The following is a 21,084-nucleotide window of genomic DNA, read 5'->3' on the forward strand; positions in this document are numbered from 1 at the left end:
GAAATGTTAAACCAGTCCGGCTGCATTCTATTCAAGGCAATTTCCAGAGAAACAAAAAGAAGGGATAACTGTAATTATGACCTTTTAACTATATTAACTGGCTGTGCAACAACAAAACAAATGTGCTAGGAAAGAACCCTCTCTGCACACTACTTCAAGAGCAGGGACCTTGCAAGAGCAAGAAAACTACTTCCAGCCCAGTGCAGAGACTTCCATTGGTCGGCTACGATCCATGGCCCAGATTACAAATGAATGAATTAATCCTCCAATGACACAAGTGAATAGGATCGCAGCCTGTGTTTGAGGCGATTGCAGCTGTACTACATGGGAGACAAACCATTCAAAGTGCACCAGCTGGGCCAACACATTAACCCTTCGAGTGCTGACCCCAGCCATCTCAACACAGGAAGCAACACCTCACATTCCACCTTGGTAGTCTCCAACCTGACGATATCAACATCGATTTCTCTAACTTTCGGTCACCACTCCCCTCTGTTTTCCTCCCCCTCCCCTTTTGTTTCCCCTCATTCCTGTGACCTCTTCACCCCTTCTCTTTCCCCTCCCCGCCCTCATGACCTGTCCACCTCCTTCCCTTTATTCCATGGTTTACTGTCCCCTCCTATTAGATTCCTTCTTTGCCTCTTCCACCTATCACCTCCCAGCTTCTCACATCACTCCCTTTCATCCCACCTCCTCCCCACATACCTACCTTCCCCCTCCTACCTGCCAGCTTGTGTTCCTCCCCCTCCATTCTGGCTTCTGCCCTCTTCCTTTCCAGTCCTAATGAAAGGGTCTCAGCTCAAAACGTCGACTGTTCATTTCCCTCCATCGATGCTGCCTGACCTGCTGAGTTGCTCCAGCACTTTCTGTGTATTGCTCCAGATTCCAGCATCCGCAGAATTTTGTGTGTGTTGCTCCAGATTTCCAGCATCCGCAGAATCTCTTGTGTCAACACAGGGAGAACTGCCAATCTATTCCAGCAAATCTGCCAGTAGCGATCGTCCTCTTCCCCACCTCATTCCCCGACTGATATCAGGTTCAGCGGCTTGGCATTGGCTACCTAACTGGCCCTTCTCTTGTGTGGGGTTAAAACTGCGACTCCAGGGTCACAAAGAGAAGTTTCCAGGAGGGGGCACTGTTTCCTGATGTTACATACTTCCCTCACTCCCACAAACAATCTGCTGGAGGAACTCAGCAGGTCCAGCAGCATCTGTGGGAGGAAAGGAACTGTCGACGTTTCGAGTTGCAATACCTCGTCAGGATTCAAATCGGCAACAATTCCTCCCCTCCCCCACCAAGATGCTGCTCGACCCGCTGAGTTCCTCCAGCAGATTGTTCGTTGCTCCAGACTCCAGCATCTTGCGTCTCACTCCCACAAACCCTGTCCATTTTCCAGGGACGTGGAAGGCGAGGGCAGCCCATGCCACAGACTGACCACAGGCCAAAGCTTTCCTGGCCTGCATGGCTCAGTCATACGTTGGGTAACACATTACCAGTTCCAGGGAAAGTAAAGACTTTCTTGCAACAGTTCTGATCTACTCATACTTGAAGTTTTTTAAGACAAACCACTCCATGCGAAAGGCTCACTAGGTACCAAACGCCGTTCTGATTTGAATTTGAGTGGACCATTTTTGGCTATAAGCTCGAAGGTCTAGCTCCCATGCACGCACACAATAGACGCATACTTTTCAGAAGATCTACAATCAACACTTGCAAATGCAAGATGCCTTCACTCTGTCGAAACTCTTCCAACATGTGGTCTCTGGCCTTTAGTAATGGCAAGACCCATGTGTTAGATATCTCGCTGTGTACCATGTTTGCCAATGAGTTTTGCACTTAAGTCTCACTGGAGACTCCAGCGAAGGACATTTTGCCTGATGTTCCAGTGAGGTACTGAGGGAATGCAGCACCGTCAGTGGTGCTGTCTTCCAGATGAGGTGTTAAACTGTAGCTCTTCCTGCTCTGTCATGTCATTATTTTGAAGGGGAGTCATCTCCAGTGTCCTGGCCAATGTTTAACCTTTAATCAGACTATCTGGTCATTATCCTTTTGCTCTTTGTAGGACTTTACTGCATGCTAATTGCCTACCACATAATCTAAGTCACAACCGTTGGTTGTAACAGTTGCTAGGATATCACAAGGTGCATCAAATCTTTGCTAGTCTTCAACTTCTAAAGCTATTTCCAGCTTTATTGAGCAACACACAAAAGAGGTGGAGGAACTCAGCGGGTCAGGCAGCATCTGTGGAGAGAAATAAACAATCAATGTTTTGGGTCGAGACTCTTCACCTGGACTGAAACGTCAACTGTCCATTTCCCTCCACAGATGCTGCCTGACCCACTGAGTTTCTCCAGCTCTTTCGTGTGTTGCTCCAGATCTCCAGCATCTGCAGTCTCCTGTGTCTCTGGCTATGTTGAATACATTGCACCAAAATACCCGTAAGGCATTCTGCTCAACCGAAACCTCACTGAACTAAACATTCTCCAGGAACATCTTGTGACATTAGCAGGGGTATGATTGTATGGTTGTTAAGTTACTGCACTAGAGCTGGGTGGCTGGGGAATTTAACTCGACATAATTCAGTAAATTTGGACTTTCATAAAAAGCTCGAGTTGGCAACAGTAACATCAGTGCCACCAGATAGTTGTTAAAAATCCTTTCTTGTTCACTCCTGTCCTTCAGAAGAGGAAATCTGGCCTCCTGCCCCAGTCAGACTGAGATGTGACTGCAGGCCCACAAAGGTGGTTGTTCCTTCAAGGCTCTCGAGTCAATTTTGTAAATTGAGGAGTGACAGGAAAAGGGTTTTTCTCTTGGTTCATGAGCCACAGCCAATGACCACTGTATAAGGAATAATTTTAAGGCCTCAGTTCCAACTTCTTGCCTTCTTATCACCTCTCTCAATCCTTTCTGTAGTGTCATGTTGCTGTACAATGAAACTGGTCACACTCATAGTGCAATTTATGTTGAGCCATACATTGTGCTAGGCCGGTAGTGCTGGTAACTACAATCACAATAATACCTATAGGGCACAAGAAGCTTCAAAACAAGGGCGTGAACTTTATTCTGGGCTAACAATAAGGCACGCTGTCTTATATTGCTTATCCCTCATTTACATATTCTACATAAATACACCATACCATTGATTTGGATAACTTCCTTCAGATGAAGTTAATTAATTATTTAAAGGTGTAAGTGGCCCACTTCTTACTGCTGCAAAACTCTACCTTTTTTAAAAAAAATAATTTGTGGTTGGCTCTGGCAACGCTGAAATATTTGCTGCTCATCCTTAAGTGTCACCTTTGACTCGAGAGCCTTGAAGGAACAACCACCATTGTGGGCCTGCAGTCACATCTCAGCCTGCCTAGACCAGGAGGCCAGATTTCCTCTTCTAAAAGGACTGGAGTGAACAAGAAGAGACTTTTAGCAACAATCTGGTGGCACTGATGTTACTCTTCCCAACTCGAGCTTTTTAAAAAAAAGTCCAAATTTACTGAATTATGTCGAGTTAAATTCCCCAGCCAACTGGCTCTAGTGCAGTAACTTAACAACCATGCGATCGTACCCCTGCTAATGTCACAAGACTCTCATATCTGGATGGCCACCCCATGAAACACAGATTCCCTACTTGCCGTTGATACTGTCTGAAAGCCAAGGTCGCCAACTCTCCAAGAGTGTGTGCAAGTTTCCCGAAATTGATTAGCAATCTGCTGCAAACCGTTAAAGAAAGAAATCAGAGGGCTAATAAGTAAAACTTCTGAATGTTTATCTTCATTAGTTTTAAGAACATTGCAGATTGTTGGCGCTCAGGGTACCACAGGATGAAAGGGCTGTTTGACAGATGGTCTGAATTCACCCAGTCGGTAATAAATGGTCCCCTCACTTTCTGATTGGCTGTAGGAAATGGGGCATTGCAAGGACAGATGACCAATGGCAAAAGGGTGGCAGAACTCCAGGAATACATCCAACTAGAGCTGGCAACCGTGCAGCCACCCTTAAGACAGTGACTCTAAAGATAAGACACCTCTCTGTGGCTGCAGTCTTGTATTTGTGGCGACTGTACATCTGATGCGGTCAAAAGTTGCCCAAAGAAAAACCCACTGGAGTTTACGCAGATACGCGAGAGTAAAACCACTCGTCTCTTCACGTCTGCAGAGACCTGGGCCACAAGGTCAGAGCCTGGCAGCAGGTTGGCTGAATAAACGTCTGCGTTTAACCATTTATGTGGCAGTATTTTACTGAGAGATATTAGTCACCGCAGCCGGGCAAATTGCATTGTTTTTGGTAAATTATTTAACCTTGGTCCCTGTACAGACCAGTTGGCTGTGCACTGGTCTCTGTCACATGGCAGTAGTTCAACTCCCACCCACATGAACGCAAGAAGCAGGAGTTGGCCTTCTAGCCCCTTGTGTCTGCTTCACCATTCAACAAGATCATGGCCAATCTTTTACTTCTGCACCATTTTCTAGCACTGAACCCTTTCCCCTTGATTCACTTAACGTACAAAAGTCTGTCAATCGATCTAGAACATACTCAGTGGCTGGACTTCCACAGACCTCTTGGACGGTGTGCCGAATATCCGAGGTACTATAACCTTCAGATGGGACATTACACTGAATCTTGGCCACCAAGGTTGAATGCTAGTATCTAAATCCAATAAATAATTAGGAATACATATCGAATATTTTTGTTAATTGTTTGCAGGGTTTGAAGGAATGTGTTGGGAGGATTTGCTTCAGTTACTTTTTCCCCCCCACACAGAGAGTGGTGGGTATATGGAACGAGTTGCCAGAGGATGTGGAGGAGGCGGGTATAATTAAAATGTTTAAAAGACATTTAGACAAGTACCTGGATATGAAAGGTTTAGATTATGGGCCAAATGTAGGTAAATGGGACTAGCTCAGGAAATCACCTCGGTTGGCATGGACAAGTTGGGCCGAAAGGCCTGTATCTGTGCTGTATAACTCAATGACTTTACATAAGAAATTGATAAGATCACACCTGAACTGTGTACAGAATTGGTCTCCATATTTGAAGAAGGTGCTAATGCAATGGAAGCAGTTCCCAAAAGGTTTACTAGACCAATACTTCGAATCAGATTGTCTTCGGAGGAAAAGTTGCACAGGCTAGATTTGTATCCAATGGAGTTCAGGAGACTTCATTGAAAGATACAAAATCCTGAAGGGTCTTGACAGGATGGATGTGGAAAGGATATTTCCTCTTGTGAAAGAATTGAGAACTAGGGGAAACAGTTAAAAAAAAATAAGGGGTCACCCAATTAAGAGAGGGGAGTCTTTGGTACTCTCTTCCTCAAAAGGTGGTACAAGCAGAGTCTCTGAATATTTCTTTAAGTCAACTGGAGATATATTCTCAATAGACAAAGGGGTGAAAATTACCAGGGGTGGACAGTTACAATCAGATCAGCCACTGTTTGTTAATGGGCAGAGCGAGCTCAGGGGGTTGAGTGGCCTGTGCCTGCTCCAGCAGTTACACACAAGCATCGGATATATCACTGGTAACTCTGCCAATATCTGTTCCACAGCCCACAACATACAGTACAGGTCGTCCCCGGATTACGGCAGTGTTCCATTACTGTGAACTCTTCGTAACCCAAACAGTTCACTAGTCGGAAATGCGGCCACGGACTGAGTTTCCACAGGGCAGAAGGTGCCTGTAGCCCCACAGCAGCCGGAAAATGCACCCCACCGGTCTTCCAAACATACATAAGTTGGGTGTTTGTAAGCTGGGGAGGACCTATGTAGGTTATCTAGTGGGTCCTCAGGTTATTGTTTGTGGGAGCTTGCTGTGCACAAACTGGTAGCTATGTCAGAATAGTGACCACTGTTCAGAAGTGCTTCAATGTCGTGGTACTGTGGTGCAGCTGGTAGACCTGCTGCTTCACAGCTCCACTAGCCCAGGTTCAATCCTGACCTCCGTCTGCGTGGAGTTCACACATTGTCCCTGTGACTGCGTGGGTTTCCCCTGAGCGCTCCCGTTTCCTCCCACGTCCCAAAGACATGCAGGTTGGCAAGTCAAATGGCCAGTTCAAGCTGTCCTAGTGTGGGTGAGTGATAGAATCTGGGTGCTTGATGGTCGGCATAGACTTGATGAACTGAAGAGTCAGACAGCACAGGAACAGGCCCTAAGTGACTACTTCGGGATATTCTAAAGTCACGAAAAGGACCAAGTTAATCTACATAATAATACGTTGCTTTCACTGCTTTACAGATAGTACCCTTGGGCAACTGACAGGGAAGTGGGCACAACCATCAGTGGGAGGATAGAAATAGATATATAGAAATACTTTGGACAATTGGCATCTCCTAAAAGGGCCCAGCGCTCCAACAGTTAAATCAGCGACCACCCCCCCCCCCCCCCTCCCTGTGAGGAGTTGTTGATCTTCAGCTGTTCCTGTGGCAGGGGGAGGAGGGGGGAGTGGGATTATCGCAGCTGCTTCTGAACAACACTGAAATAGAATGCTCGCTGCTCTGTGGAGACACTCTGACCTTGCCTGCACAAGTCACTGCGCTTTCCTAAAGCCTCTGGCACGCTTTCTGACACTACACCATGGCTACCTTTCTTTGTGGTCATGCCCAGGACACCTAACCCAAGGCAAAGAAAATGTTACCCTCACACACTAAACCCTGGAGATAATAAACTCCACACAACAGCACCAGCTCCAGAAACATTTAAATCCAACACCCGTGAGCTCCAGAAACATTTAAATCCACATACTAATGATAGTTCCATATACTTTTAAACCCACACACCAACACCAGCCCCATATACTTTTAAATCCACACACCAACACTAGCCCCATATACCTTTAAACCCACACACCAACACTAGCCCCATTTACTTTTAAACCCACATACCAACACTAGCCCCATATACTTTTAAATCCACACACCAACACTAGCCTCATATACTTTTAAATCCACACAAAAACAGCATCTCCAACATACTCTCAAATTCACATAACAGCAGCAGCCCCATTTACTTGCAGATCCACACACCAGCACTACCTGCATATACTCTCAAATCCACACATCAACACTACTTCCAAATGCTCTACTCGACATGCCAACTGTGCCTCTGTATGCTCTCCATTCCACCCATCACTCTGTCTCAACTGAGCAGGAACTGGTGCGATCCTCAGTTAAGATGAATAGTCCGTTAACGCTCACTGACTGCAAGGAAAGACCAGGCGGAAGGTGCCAGTGAGTAACAGTAACTGTGGGACCAAACCTCAGCAAAATAGTTAAAGAGAAAATGAAATAATGCAGACATTATTTAGGTTTACATCAGACAAATGCTTCTTCTGGTTTGTCACCTACATTCTGTAATAACGTTGATTAATCATTGCAATAAATCTGTTCCAATTCATCCAAAGTAAGCTTAGTCCCAAGGTGAGGCACTTTTGTCCAGTGATCGAAAGGTCACCTACTATCCAAAGCGAGATACGTGCCATAGTTTGGATATCACCATACTCATCTACAGGAACCCATGATACTAAATTCTAAAACAAAAAAGCCTATTTCGATGAACCATCACCATTTCCACCATACCTGTCCCACTGATTGTTCACTCACTGAATTAATAAAGTGGACTAGTTTCGAATTAAGTCCATTTAGAATCCCAAATACAGCAATCACATCACCTTGTGGTCTCTCCTGCAGTCCACACTATTCAGGACTTTCATCTCTTCTGTTATCCCAGTTGCTCCATTCTGTAGCTTTTAATTAACTTTTAAATCCCTTCTTACTTTTGGTCACAGCTCAACCAGTATTCCAACTGCAGATGACCAGCCACTTATGAAGTGGATGATTATCCTGTTATTTCAGCTCACTGTTCACTTTTCAGTACATCCCAACATCTGACTGGTTTTCCTCATTACTGCTGCACACCTTGTGATAGCTTCAGCTAATCATTAATCAGTTTCCCTTGACCTACATTTTCCATGCACTTTACTCCCTTTCCATTTTAAGTAATGATCACTTCCTGGATTTTGTTTTTGACCCCATGTGAAACTGCGTTTCATTTACTTCCTGCCTACCCAAATCCTAAATGTTTTCAAGTCCACCTGAATCTTAACCTGTTCAACTTGAGAGTCGAGCGCATTCATTGGCTTCATGTCACCTGTAAATTAACCCCTGTAATGGTAGTTCCGAGCTCCAGATCATTTGTGAAGATATTGAGCTAAAGGGGTCCAAATGCCAAATGTAACATTACCCCAATGCATTAACAATACCAACACCAACCATATCATCAATTATTAATTACATAGTTCCTTCGACACAGTAAGATACAAGTTGATTCACCAAAGACAGACGATCGTATGCTTGATTGAAGGTTTTAAGAAGCATCTTAAAAGAAGAGAGAGAGAGAAAGAGACAGGGCTGGAATTCCAGAGTTGGACCGTAGGCACTTAGCACAGGGCCACTGGGGGTTACGGAGGCAGCAAGAGCTAAGGCCATGGAGATGGTGGAGTGTTTTATAATTGAGACATTGGCAGTGCAGGAGCCAATGTAGATCAGCAAACACAGAGGAAATGGGTAAAAACTCCTTGATGAGTATAAGGTGCAAGTATAAGGTGCTTTGGATGACACAAGTACTGGTGTTAATAGAGATCTGAAGGTCAAAGTTGGAAGTGATGGTATAACTGAGCATCCAAATGCAATGAGAGCATTATGGAGCATATCAGTTACGTATCAGTAGAAACGTCCCAGTGAATGGAGGGTTACTGGCCGCTAGTTGCCAACCAAGAGTGCAGCAATAAGCCTTTACCACCAGTTTCTCGGCTCCATCAACCAACCACTGTAAAATACATCTGTTCATTCCCAATTTTTTTATCCTTCATTTCTACAGCAACTTTATCAGACCTTCTCCAGGAGCAAAGCAATGAAGATAAAGGTGATGAGCACAAAATGGAGTTGGCAAAAGACTGGGGCACTTTGTTTGTTTACTTAACCTCCCCAGACACTGAGCAAACCTCGACAAAGTATCCTAAAGATTACCGAAGCCTCACGAAAGGTTCTTCGGTAACCCCTGGAGCCAACTGAGTGAGCAACACCCAAGAAAACAGTCTATACTCTGCATTTTTTGATTTATTTGTACATGGGATACTGGCAACACATCATTCATCCTTAAGAAATCTATTAAAATTCAATCACAATGGTGGGTCCACAGTCACAGAAGCCAATCTGGGCAAGAATGGCAGATTGAAACATGAACAGAAAATTCAGGGAAAACTCAGCAAGTCAGGCAGCATCTGTGGAAGGAGAAACAGTTAATGTTTTGGGTCTCTAACGAGAATTGCAGACCCAAAACATTGTTTCTGCTTCCACAGTTGCTGCCCGACTTGCTATTTTTTTCTCAGTCGGATTTTGTTTCAGATTTCCAGCATCTGCATTTTTAAAAAAATTTTTTAAGAATGGCAGCTTCGTTTCAAAAAAATGGCAGATTTCCTTCCCTACAGAACAAGTGAAGCAGATGGATTTTCACCACAATTTGCCAAGTTCCATAGTCATTATTACTGATACTGATTTTTTTTTAAGTTCCAGATTTATTCAATTACTTGAATTTAAATTGGCCCGCAGAGAGTTGAAGTCACGTCTCCAATACTCCAGTGATTTAGCAACTATATTACCAGACCCCAAGGATGTGACTGCTCCTTAACTATTTGCACTTCTCAAACCTGGTTCTTTTCACAACAGGATCAAGACTAAATCTGCAGGTGGATAATAAGATCGCACAACTTTGAAGAGCAGGAAGTTGTGCCAGAGCCTTTGCCAACATTCCGTCCTCAATCAGAAGCACAAAGATAGAACAAACTAACTGGTCAAACAAAGAGTGAAACTAACCTCCACCATATATACAGCACTTCTAATGTGGAAAATCTCCTGAGCATTGTTTTAAAGAAAAATCCCAGAAATGACAGACAACATCTCTGTCTAGAAGATAGATACTGTGCAAGTTGTTGAGTTGGAAAAAGAAATTAAGTCATTTCACTGAAACACGGCGACTGATTTTGGGGGTGCAAAACGTCAGGATCTGGGGAAGACAAGAAGTACATGGAATGGGGCCATACAAGTGCAATTATTTTTTCCACCGAGCAGCATGTCTGAATTCTATCCCTGGAAGTTGCTCTCATTTGTAAGTAGATACTTGACCAACTTTTTTTTTTGAAGGAGTTGACTGACAGCAGCACACAAAGCAGCTCCAAACACACATGCCGCTTTTGACAGGAGCTGCTAAAACGAGTGGAAATTCAGCATTCTTTCACTGGGAGACATTGCAGACTGAAGGACCTGTGCCCAAACCTGCTGTGAAGAAGCTCCACAGACTTCTCTCGCTCTGAGAAGCAAATTGATTGTAACGAAAAAGAGATGTGTTGCCAAATAATGAGAAAAGCAGTGGTCCAGCAAGACAGCTGAAAAAAGCTCAGAAGCTTCTAGGATTGATGCTACGTCAACTCCTTAACATTACCTGGTTTAACAAAGTGTTGAATGGATGTTTATTTCAGAGTGCACAGACACAGTGGTTAGAACTGTTACTCCACAGCTCCAGAGATCCAGGTTCCGATCCCCAACTCTGGCACTACCCACATGGAGCTTGCACGTTCTTCCTGTGACGATGTGGGCTGCCCCTAGGTGCTCTAGTTTCCTCCCACTTCTGACAGACGTGCAGATTGGCAGATTAATTGGCCACTGTAAATCGTCCCTAGTGTGTAGGTGGGTGGTGGAAAATCCCGGTGGGTGGTGGGGACAGAGAGGAAAGGTCTGTTTCCATGCTGTACGACTCTACAAGAGCCCAGGAAGGAGCGTGTGACTACATGGGTCATGTTCCAGTGATGTTAGACACACGCTTCCCAAAGAACCTGGAAAACAGGGGGCAAACAAACTTGACACTGACCCAGACAAGCTCTACACAGCATTACAATGAGATAGATTTAGATATATTTATTAGTCACATGTACATCAAAACACACTGTGAAATGCATCTTTTGCGTAGAGTGTTCTGGGGGCAGCCCACAAGTGTCGCCACGCTTCTGGCGCCAACATAGCATGCCCACAACTTCCTAACCAGTACGTCTTTGGAATGTGGGAGGAAACCGGAGCACCCGGAGGAAACCCACACAGACACTGGGAGAACATACAAACTCCTTACAGACAGCAGCGGGAATTGAACCCGGGTTGCTGGCACCGTAATAGCGTTAAGCTAACCGCTACACTACCGTGCCTGATGCAACTACAATGCAAAAGTTCAGGAAAACCACTTCTATATCTTTCATGTTGGGGAAATGGTGTCTTCACAGGAGTGTTCTGACAAATCAAGAGAAGATAGGAAACCAAAAGCTTAATCACAGAGGTAGGTTTTATGGGGAAGAGGTTGAAAAGCAGGGAGGTCTAGGGAAAGAATTGGAGTAGATTAGTCCTAGGTAGCTGAAAGCACGCCCACCCATGGTGGAGCGAGGGAAACAGGGAGCATGAGAAGCAAGAGTTGGCCCGTTGTTGACATCTCAGAGGGTTTTTCGGCAAAAGGAGTTAGAACAAGGGTTTGGTAGGATTTTTGGAGTGGGGGAAATGGCAGGCGGGCCCAGGGACAAAAGTATGGGGTTGACGCGGGAAATGGGGACAGGGGAGATAATGGAGGTGAAAGGCAAGACGTGGGAACAGCAGCGCAGTTTAGGATACTGAGGCTTCCAACAGTCAGTTCAGTCTAAGACGATGCCCAGGATAGAGAGATCACGGTAATACTTGCCAATGCTACAAGTGAGAAACCGACTGCTTATCTCTGCATCTGAGTGGGGTTGGTTGATTGGGAAGTTACCCTTGGTTTCATCCTGTTCCCTTCACCACACCATCTCAAACTTGAGAAGGTGAACCAGCAATATTCGGAGCCCTCTACTGATGGTTTACTCTCAGGAAACACAGATATCCCAGAATAACTCAGTCATGGACACCATCTTTCTGCCGGTGGAGATGCCTGTTCTTCATTGATGCTTACCCAAAATGGTATGGGAGAAATGAATAAACAATAAGAAACATGGTGTTTTGCTGTGGACCCATCACACTTCAATATCGATGTCACAGTGCATTACAAAGTAGTATCACTCGGTGGAGACCAGTCAGAAGAGTGGGTGTAACTAATGCAAGAGCTGAAAGAGGCTGGATTAGCAGTCTGAAGGAACCCGTTCATTGAAGCGAGGAAAACAGACGCGGAAGGAGAAAAAGAGTGGACGAGAGCTTTGAGGGCAGTGTAGATAAAGTAAGAATGTAGGAAAAGACAAGCTGATGATGAACCAGGTCTGGAGCTTAAAGCTCAACTCAGTGTCAAAGAGGACAGGGAGGGTGGGTACACTAGGGTTCAGCCGAGCGAGCAAATGAAAGGTTCCACAGTGAGGTCTCCATAATCAGCTCACTAGGATAGGTTTCTTCTCTTCCACTGCCATGCTCTTGGTTATGCTTCTGCAATTAGTTTCAGTTTCTTACAATATCGTTACCAACAATGAGTTGACTTCAAAAGAAATTTTAACACTGCAAGCCAGTGAGTGTTCAACCACTATGGCCTTTCAGACAACTGAGCCCTTTGCAGTGACACAGCCTGTTCTCAAGTTCCTTCACCACCTGTACCTGTGCTCTCATGTATCCTACAAATCTTTTCTGAAGTCTGGAAGGACTGGTTTAAGATATGATTACAGGTCTAACTCAGTAACGCCTACAGCAAAAATATTTTGCAAGATTAATTCAAATGAAGGCTACATTCTTCAAAGAGCTGGTCCCAAATTTAGATAACTTAGTGCTTCCTAAGTTTCACTCAAAACAAACTTGGGTACATCCTGCTAAACATGAACCAGGCAGTGATTGGCTCATAACTGGAAGCCATTCTAGCACCAGGAATGACTGGTTTAAGAGGCAAGGCCTCTGAGTAACTTGCTCAAGAGCTATAATCCCCCAGCATCTCACTCACATGTCTCTCCCAGGAAGGCAGCGAAAGAAACAAGCCTGTACCTGCAATTCCCCAGATAGCTGGCTCCAAGTCTCAATCCTGCCACCGGAAGCTATGGGAAGAGTTAATTATTGTGGGCAATAAGGGCCCCACCCAAACTCCAAGCCAATGACAGGCAAATGCACACCAATCCCCAGACGCTGCACCCACACAGTCCCACCACTAGGACTTCATACAAAGAGATCCCCAAACAAATAAGGAAGACAAACAAGTTGACAGCGGAAATACAGGGCATGGAACAGTACAGCACAGGGATGTACCCTTTGCCCCATGATGATATTGATGACAGTTTAAACTAATCCCATCTGCCTGCACAAGGTCCATATCCCTCCACTTCCTGCCTGTTCATGTATCTGTCTAAATGCCTCTTAAATTTTGCTGTTGTATCTCCTTCTCCCACTTCACTGGCAGTGCGTTCCAGGCATCCACTACTCTCTGTGAAAAAGAACTCTCCTCACAATTCTCCTTTAAACTTTCCCCGTCTCACCATAAATATGCCTTCTAGTATTGCACATTTCCACCCTCCTCTAAGATTCTATGCTCGACTTCAGGATTCACCAAACTGACACTGGATCTGGAGTAAAGTATCAATTCATCACAGACCCCAAGAAGCTGCAGAGAGTTGTGGACAGCTCAGTGCATTACGGACACCAGTCTCCCCTCCTTGGACTCTGTCTTTACCTCTCGTTGTCTTGGTGTAGCAGCCAGCATAATCAAAGACCCCACCCACCCAGGACATTCTCTCTTCTCTCCTCTTCCATCGGGTAGAAGATACAGGAGCCTGAGGTCACGTACCACCAGACTTAAGGACAGCTTCTACCCCACAGTGATAAGACTATTGAACGGTTCCCTTATACAATGAGATGGACTATGACCTCACAATCTACCTTGTTGTGACCTTGCACCTTATTGCACTGCACTTTCTCTGTAGCTGTGACACTTTACTCTGTACTGTTACAGTTTTTACCTGTACTGCATCAATGCACTCTGTACTGACTTAATGTAACGGCACTGTGTAATGAATTGACCTGTAAGATCGGTTTGTAAGACAAGTTTTTCACTGTACCTCGGTACAAGTGACAGTAATAAACCAATACCAATACAGATCCAATTTGTTGTTCAAATCTCAAACTGCCGACCCAGCTCTCCGATTTAGCCTGACATTTCATCACCGCCCTGATGGAGGGGCTACGCTTCAGATTAGATCATATTTGTCCAACAGTTCAGGTGAATTGTTAGAAATTCCCTATATGGTTCTCCCCAACTCTTCTCAGACTATCATTTTGAGGCTGGTGCAAGTTGGCAATCCCCTTCACTACATGGCAAGAGTTCATACACTGCGTGCAATACTTTTACATACTCTCATGTGAAAGGTGCTGTGTAACAGCAAGAACTACAGCCACCGCGTTCCCAGTGTCTCGGACATACACTCTGACTTTGCTCCGTGGGAGGTACGCAGAGTCATAGAGGTCATGAAGCACAGAAACGGGCCCTTTGACTATCAAAATATTCATTTACACCATAACTACACTAATCCCATTTTCTCTTCCCATAAGTTCCCTCCAGAGTCTACCGTTCATCTACACAGTGACCGATTAACCCACCGTCTGCATGTCCTTGGGGTGTGGAAGGAAACTGGAGCCCCCGGAGGAAATCCATGCAGTCACGGGGAGAATGTGCAAATTCCACACCGAGGGCATCAGTCCGTGAGGTAGCACCTCTCTGAGCTGCATCACTGCGTTCCCCTGCTCCGAGTCAGGATGTTTGGGATATAACTCCTACCCCAGGTATTTCTGCTTCAATCTAGGCTAACATTCCAGTTCAAAAGCAAGGGGGTGCTTCAGTCTTGGAGGTGCTGAATTGCTAAATCAAGGCCCTGCATTATCTCATAGGTGGACTTCAAAGTTCCCATGGCAGCATTTCAGAGAAGAGCAGAGGAGTTATTCCCAGCGGCTGAGATGACATTTACCACTCAATGAAAACCAAAGTATTTATTCAACGTTCCTTTGCTATTGGTTCAACATGCTGGGAGCAAATTAGCTGCCGATTTTTCCAAATGGCAACAGTGATTACACTTCACGAGTAACGTGTTAGCTGTGCTGCACTTCATGAAGTTCTGAAGTCAAGGTGTTGGATAAATACAAGCTCCTTGGGCTCAGCTTTAGAGTGCCAGAACAGACACATAAGCCGGCATTGATTCTGCTCATGCCTTTGCATGGCCAGTGTACCTCCTACAGCCGTTTTGCAATAAGGGGAGAGTGCAATTGCTTAGCAACAATCGCCCACTTGCAGCTTCGAGCAACTGAAGCTCCTTTGTCGAGAAGCTTCCTTGCCTGCGAGGAATCCCTGATGGCAAAACCAAGAGTCACAGGCTACCGATGCTCAGCAAACGGGAGGCTGAAGTTGCTCACCTGTCACAACCCACCAGCCCTGACTCACTTTGGCTGGCTCACACTGAACCCTTTGCAAAAGAGTCAATGGAAGATCAGACGTCATGGTGACCGGCAGCTTTCCTGATTAACAGGAATGAAGCAGAGGCAGGTGAACTCATTTACGAGACAGGAGGGCAGGGAGAGGGAGATACAAAACAAAACCCTGCCTGTGGAGGCACACGCTCACACTACTAGTGCACATCCACGCACTCACACAGTATATACATACATACTCAGAATCAGAAATGGGTTTATTATCACTGACCATTGTTATGAAATTTGTTGTTTTGTGGCAGCAGGACAGTGCAAGACATAAAGACATAAAAATTACTATGTTACAAAAATAAATAAATAGCACAAAAGAGGAATAACAAGGTAGTGTTCAAAGACCATTCAGAAATCTGATGGCGGAGGGGAAGAAGCTGTTCCTGAAACATTGAGTGTGGGTCTTCGGCTCCTGTACCTCCTCCCAGATGGTAGTAATGTAAAGAGAGCATGTCCAGGGCGGTGAGGGTCTTTAATGATGGATGCCGCCACCTTGAGGCACCGCCTCTTGAAGATGTCCTCGATGGCGGGGAGGGTTGTGTCCGTGATGGAGTTGGCTGAGTCTACAACCCTCTGCAGCCTCTTTCGATCCTGTGCATTGGAGCCTCCATACCAGGCGGTGATGCAACCAGTCAGAATGCTCTCCACTGTACATCTGTAGAAATTTGCAAGAGTCTTTGGTGACACACCAAATCTCCTCAAACTCCTAATGAAGTAGAGCTGCTGGCGTGCCTCCTTCGTGATTGCATCAATGTGTTGGGCCCAAGGTAGATCCTCCGAGGTGTTGACACCCAGGAACTTGAAGCTGCTCACCCTTTCCACCGCTGGTCCCTCAATGAGGACTGGTGTGTGTTCTCCTGACTTCCCCTTCCTGAAGCCCACAATTAAATACTCAAAAATATAACGTATGCAAAAGATGTCCTGGCCCAGAACATAGATGTAATCACAAGGAAGGCGCACCAGTGCTTTTAAGGAGGTTCGGCATATCACCGAACATTCTAATAAACTTCTATAGATGTACTGTTGAAAGTGTCCTGACTGGTTGCATTATAGTCAGGTACAGCAATTCAAATGCACAGGAACGTAAGAAGCTGCAGAGAGTAGTGGACTCTGCCCAATACATCACAGGCACATCCCTCCCCACCATTGGAAGTACCTACATGAGGCGCTGCCTCAGGAAGGCAACATCCATCACCAAAGATCCCCACCATCGGGGCCATGCCATCTTCTCGCAGCTACCATTGGGCAGGAGGTACAAGAAACCTAAAGTCCCACACCTCCAGGTTCAAGAACAGCTATTTCACTTCAACCATTCAGTTCCTGAACCAACCTGCACAACACTAATCACTACCTCAGTATAGCAACACCATGACCACTTTGCACTACAATAGACTTTGGGTTTTTTGTTCTAATTGTGTTTTTTCTTGTATAATTTATGTTTAATTTATATTTTCCCTGTGAACGTTGAGTCTATATGTGCCTGTGATGCTACTGCAAGTAAGTTTTTCATTGCACCTGTGCATACACGTACTTGTGTATATGACAAATAAGCTCGACTTTGACTTTGAGATATTTATATCCAGATGCAGAATACATAAATGTTCTTACACAATACATTTGCAAAGATATATACACATGAAATGCAACACAGTCTTTCTACTTCTTAAAGATATTGCAGCTGAATGAGATTTGTCACAACAATGAAGAAACATCCTTTGAGGAAAGATTGAAAGGCTGGAGCTATTTTCACTTGGGGGAAGAAAAGACAAAGGGTGACCTGACAGAAGTCTTTAAAGTTATGAAGAGGTTCGAGAAGATAAACATAGGGGAGATATTTTGAAAAAGCCAAGGCAATGCGATGGGGGTTGTGAGTCCAAAGCTGATAGACAGGATGTGAGATAAATCCGAACAGGCTTTCGGGATTAACAACTTCCCATGGATTGAGTGTGGAACTGACTGGTTGAGACTAACATTAATTGGAAATCAGAGGCATAACAACAGAAGATCATGCTTGTGGGGTTAAATGATAGGAACAGAAGAAAATGAGGGGGGTTCTGTGTACCACACACTGCACTGTGACCCACACACAGTTCACGGGTATTGACAAGACAGCAGGATATCCTATGTGGTCCATCAGGAAAATCTAAAATTCCACAGTGTGGGCCCATGCTTCATTTCTTCTTCCTTAAATGTGTTAAAATTTAAGTAAAAACAAAAAAAGGTAAACCATAAATAACCCACCAAAATAATTCAAGACATCTGGTCGTGGTTCTGTAATCGGGAAGGGTGGGCATGCTCCCAGATCTTAGTCAGTCACCAATTGCTGACCCATCTAAGCTGTCGTTCTTCCAATAGTGAGAATTAGGGATGAACAGAGATGTAAGTAAATCGCAGATATGTGTAAGAACCAATGGGTTATAGTAGTGGGGGACTTTAACTTTCCCAACATTGACTGGGATTTGCCTTAGTGCTTGTGGGATTAGACAAGTCTAAGATGGAGCAGGTTCAATGGCCTGGTTGTGTGCACCATACACTGCACTGCATCCTACACACAGCTCCCAGATATTGCCTTTCATCTGCTGGGGTTGTGGTCCCCATAACAGGGGAAAGCTTTTTTTTATATATTTACAGACAGAGTGGTTGATATGATCAACCAAATTTAGTTCCATTCTCTTGGCCTTTCCTCACACACCTGCATAATTTATCCAAATCCCTTTCAAAAGCTGCCGTCAAAACCTATTCACCACCTTTTCAGGCAACGCACATCCTTCCTCATGGTCGGTGCTGATTCCTCTAGCAGCCACCTTAAATCTGCTCTACGATTATCAACCCATCTGCCACTAGAAACAGATCTGCCTTATTTCGACTGATTCTGATGCAAGGAGGCTATTCAGGCCTTTGGGCCCATCACTCCCAATTGCTTTTCTCATTTACTCTCTCCCGTATACGCACATCAACTTCCCTTTGATTCCTTTGGTAATTTGCAGGCACTAATTAACACATCAACCAGCATATGTCTGGGATGTGAGAAGACACCCGAGAGCCCAGAAAAAACCAACGTGGTTAAGAGGAGACCACACAGACAAACTCTGTGCAAACTCTACACAGACAGCACCCAAGGATCGAACCCAGGTCCCGGGCACTGTGAAACAGTGGCCCTAACTGCTGCACACTGGTGTCACCATTTACTTTATACATGAACACCTCCATTTTCTTTGCTGAAAGATGAACAACCTCACTTTCTCCAAACAACCACTCGAGTAAATCGCCGCTTACATGCTCTTCTTTGGTAGACTACATACAGGCCAAGACTCCATAATTACACAAGCCAAGCCGATGACGGGCACACGCAGGTATGTTTGACTCTTTGCTGCCAGACGTCAAAATAGGGCAAAGCCATCCCTATTCTACACAATAGCCCTCTCTTTATAAACACATGGAAGTAATCATATCGGTGATCTCAGAGAGGATTTCCCCCAAGGACATTGAAGTGATTGAGTTTCACTCTCTTGTCATTTTAACCACTCAGTTCTTTCAGGATACTTTCTGGTTTCCATTATATGCTACAATATACCTGATTTCTGCAGTCTTGGCTTCTATAGATGGCAGAATGCAACATATTAAATTGTCAGCTTGGTGCAGTTTTGACGGAGTGCACCAGAGGTGCTGACATTTGGATGAAGTTCCTGCTAACTCTACACGAGCCTAGACGGTGCCAGGGCACTCTTCAAAGAAGAGCCTGGGGAATGCTTCAGGTGCCCTGAACAAAATCCTCCACTGATCACTTCCACGGGCGGCACAGCCCCGCAGCTCCAGGGACCCAGGTTCAATCCTGACCTCCGACGCTGTCTGTGTGGAGTTTATACTTTCTCCCTTGTGAGTTGAACTCAGCGGGTTCATCCAGCAGGTTGTTTGTTGTTCCAGATTCCAACAGTCTCCCTGTGATCTCTTGGGTTTCCTCTGGGTCCTGGCTTTCCTCCCACATTGGTCGATTAATTGGGGCAATTTGTGTAGGTAAGTGGTAGAATCTGGGGGGAGCTGATGAGAATGTGGGATGAATATAAAATTGGATTAGTTTACATGGGTGGATGATGAGCAGTATGGACGCAGAAGGGGCCGCACACTTCTGTGCCGTATCTTCACTGACTCTATGGTCCAGCCTTGTTTCCTCCATCCTGATCTTCCAAAGCGGCCGATCTAACTATATTAATAGGGTTAGTAATGGAGGATTTTAACTCTCCCACTATTGGCTGGGATTGCCACAGTGCAATGGGCTTGGATGGGGCAGCATTGTGAAATGCATCCAACAAAGTTTATGGAGACAATATGTAGGCAGACCTATTATGGAGGGAGCAGTACTCAACTTTATCTCTGAAAATGAAACTGGGGAGGTGGTGAAAGTGCTGATGGGGGAAACACCAACAATAATTCTTTAAGTTTCAAGGTAGTCATGGAAAGGGATAAGTTGTTTCTCAAGTTTAGGTCCCAATAGGCTGATTTCAGTCGTGTAAGAGAGGACTTGGTATCAGTAGATCGGGAGCAGATGCCTGCATGTAGAACGACATCCAATAAGTGGGAGTCTTTTAAGAGCGAATTAGTAAGAGTTCATGGGCTGCATGTTCCGGTAAGGGTGAACGGCAAAGATGGCAAAATTAGGGAACCTTGGATGATAAAGGATATTGAAGGTTTGATCAGGAAAAGGAAGCACATGACAGGAAGAGGCAATTGGAATCGAGAGAGCCGTAAGAAATATGGAGGGTGTACAAGAGAACTTGGGAGGAGGACAAAAGGGGCCATGAAATATCCTTGGCAATTAAGATCAAGGAGAATCCCAAGACATTCTATGAGTACATCAGAAGCAAGAGGGTAGCCAGGGAAAGAGCGCACAACTCTGACTTTCCAGTCACCGCATCCTTATTCACTGGCCAGTCCTTCTACCTTCACAGCCTACTTTGTTACATTACAGCTGCTATTATAATGGTATGTTATCCCACATTCCAAAGACGTATGGGTTAGGAAGTTGTGGGCATGCTATGTTGGCGCCAGAAGCGTGGCGACATTTGCGGGCTGCCCCCCCAGCACATTCTACGCAAAAGATGCATTTCACGTGTGACTAATAAAGAAATCTTATTTTATGTAACACTGGTAAGGTCCTCTGGAGCTGTCCATCTCTGAGCTGCAATGCACAAGTTGGAAATGTGCAATATCATGATTTGTAATGGGTTTTACTTCTGGATTGAATTTTGTGATTACCTGTTTGTTAAAAAGGAAAGCCCGTTTAAAGTAATATCTTCCTACTCAGAGTGAAAATCAACGATTTGGTTAATACTGAGATCCTGGCCCAAGCCCTGGGGTGGGCATGGCCCTTGCCCTTGCCCAGGCTTGTTGGGCATGCCTCTGGCTTCTGCCCTGATGCAGAGCCCACCCTGCTGGGCATGACCCTGGCTCTGTCCCCAGCCTGTACCTGCCCTTACTCCAGAATGGGTGGAGCTCTGACCCATGCCCTATAAAGGAGGCGATAAACAACTTGTGTGTACCTTTACCCGTTATTCATAACTACGATGAATGTTTTCTTAAAGTATAGGGTATGTCATATTCG

General features: G+C 45.1%; 1 protein-coding gene across 5 annotated transcripts in view; it reads right to left on the reverse strand.

Moving 5' to 3' along the window:
• LOC127580744 (transcriptional enhancer factor TEF-5-like) overlaps positions 1-21,084 on the reverse strand; it is a 248,985-nt gene that overhangs the window by 100,969 nt on the left and 126,932 nt on the right. The window contains exon 1 of one of the 5 annotated variants that reach the window (XM_052034557.1): positions 10,486-10,630. The exons of the other annotated variants lie outside the window; for them this stretch is intronic. The gene's annotated coding sequence lies outside the window, so the exon portion shown is untranslated. Of the gene's footprint in view, positions 1-10,485; positions 10,631-21,084 lie in introns of those variants that run through there. 5 annotated transcript variants of the gene reach the window in all.

The sequence above is a fragment of the Pristis pectinata genome, chromosome 20 (assembly GCF_009764475.1).
Source record: "Pristis pectinata isolate sPriPec2 chromosome 20, sPriPec2.1.pri, whole genome shotgun sequence".
In the NCBI taxonomy this organism is placed as follows: Eukaryota; Metazoa; Chordata; class Chondrichthyes; order Rhinopristiformes; family Pristidae; genus Pristis; species Pristis pectinata.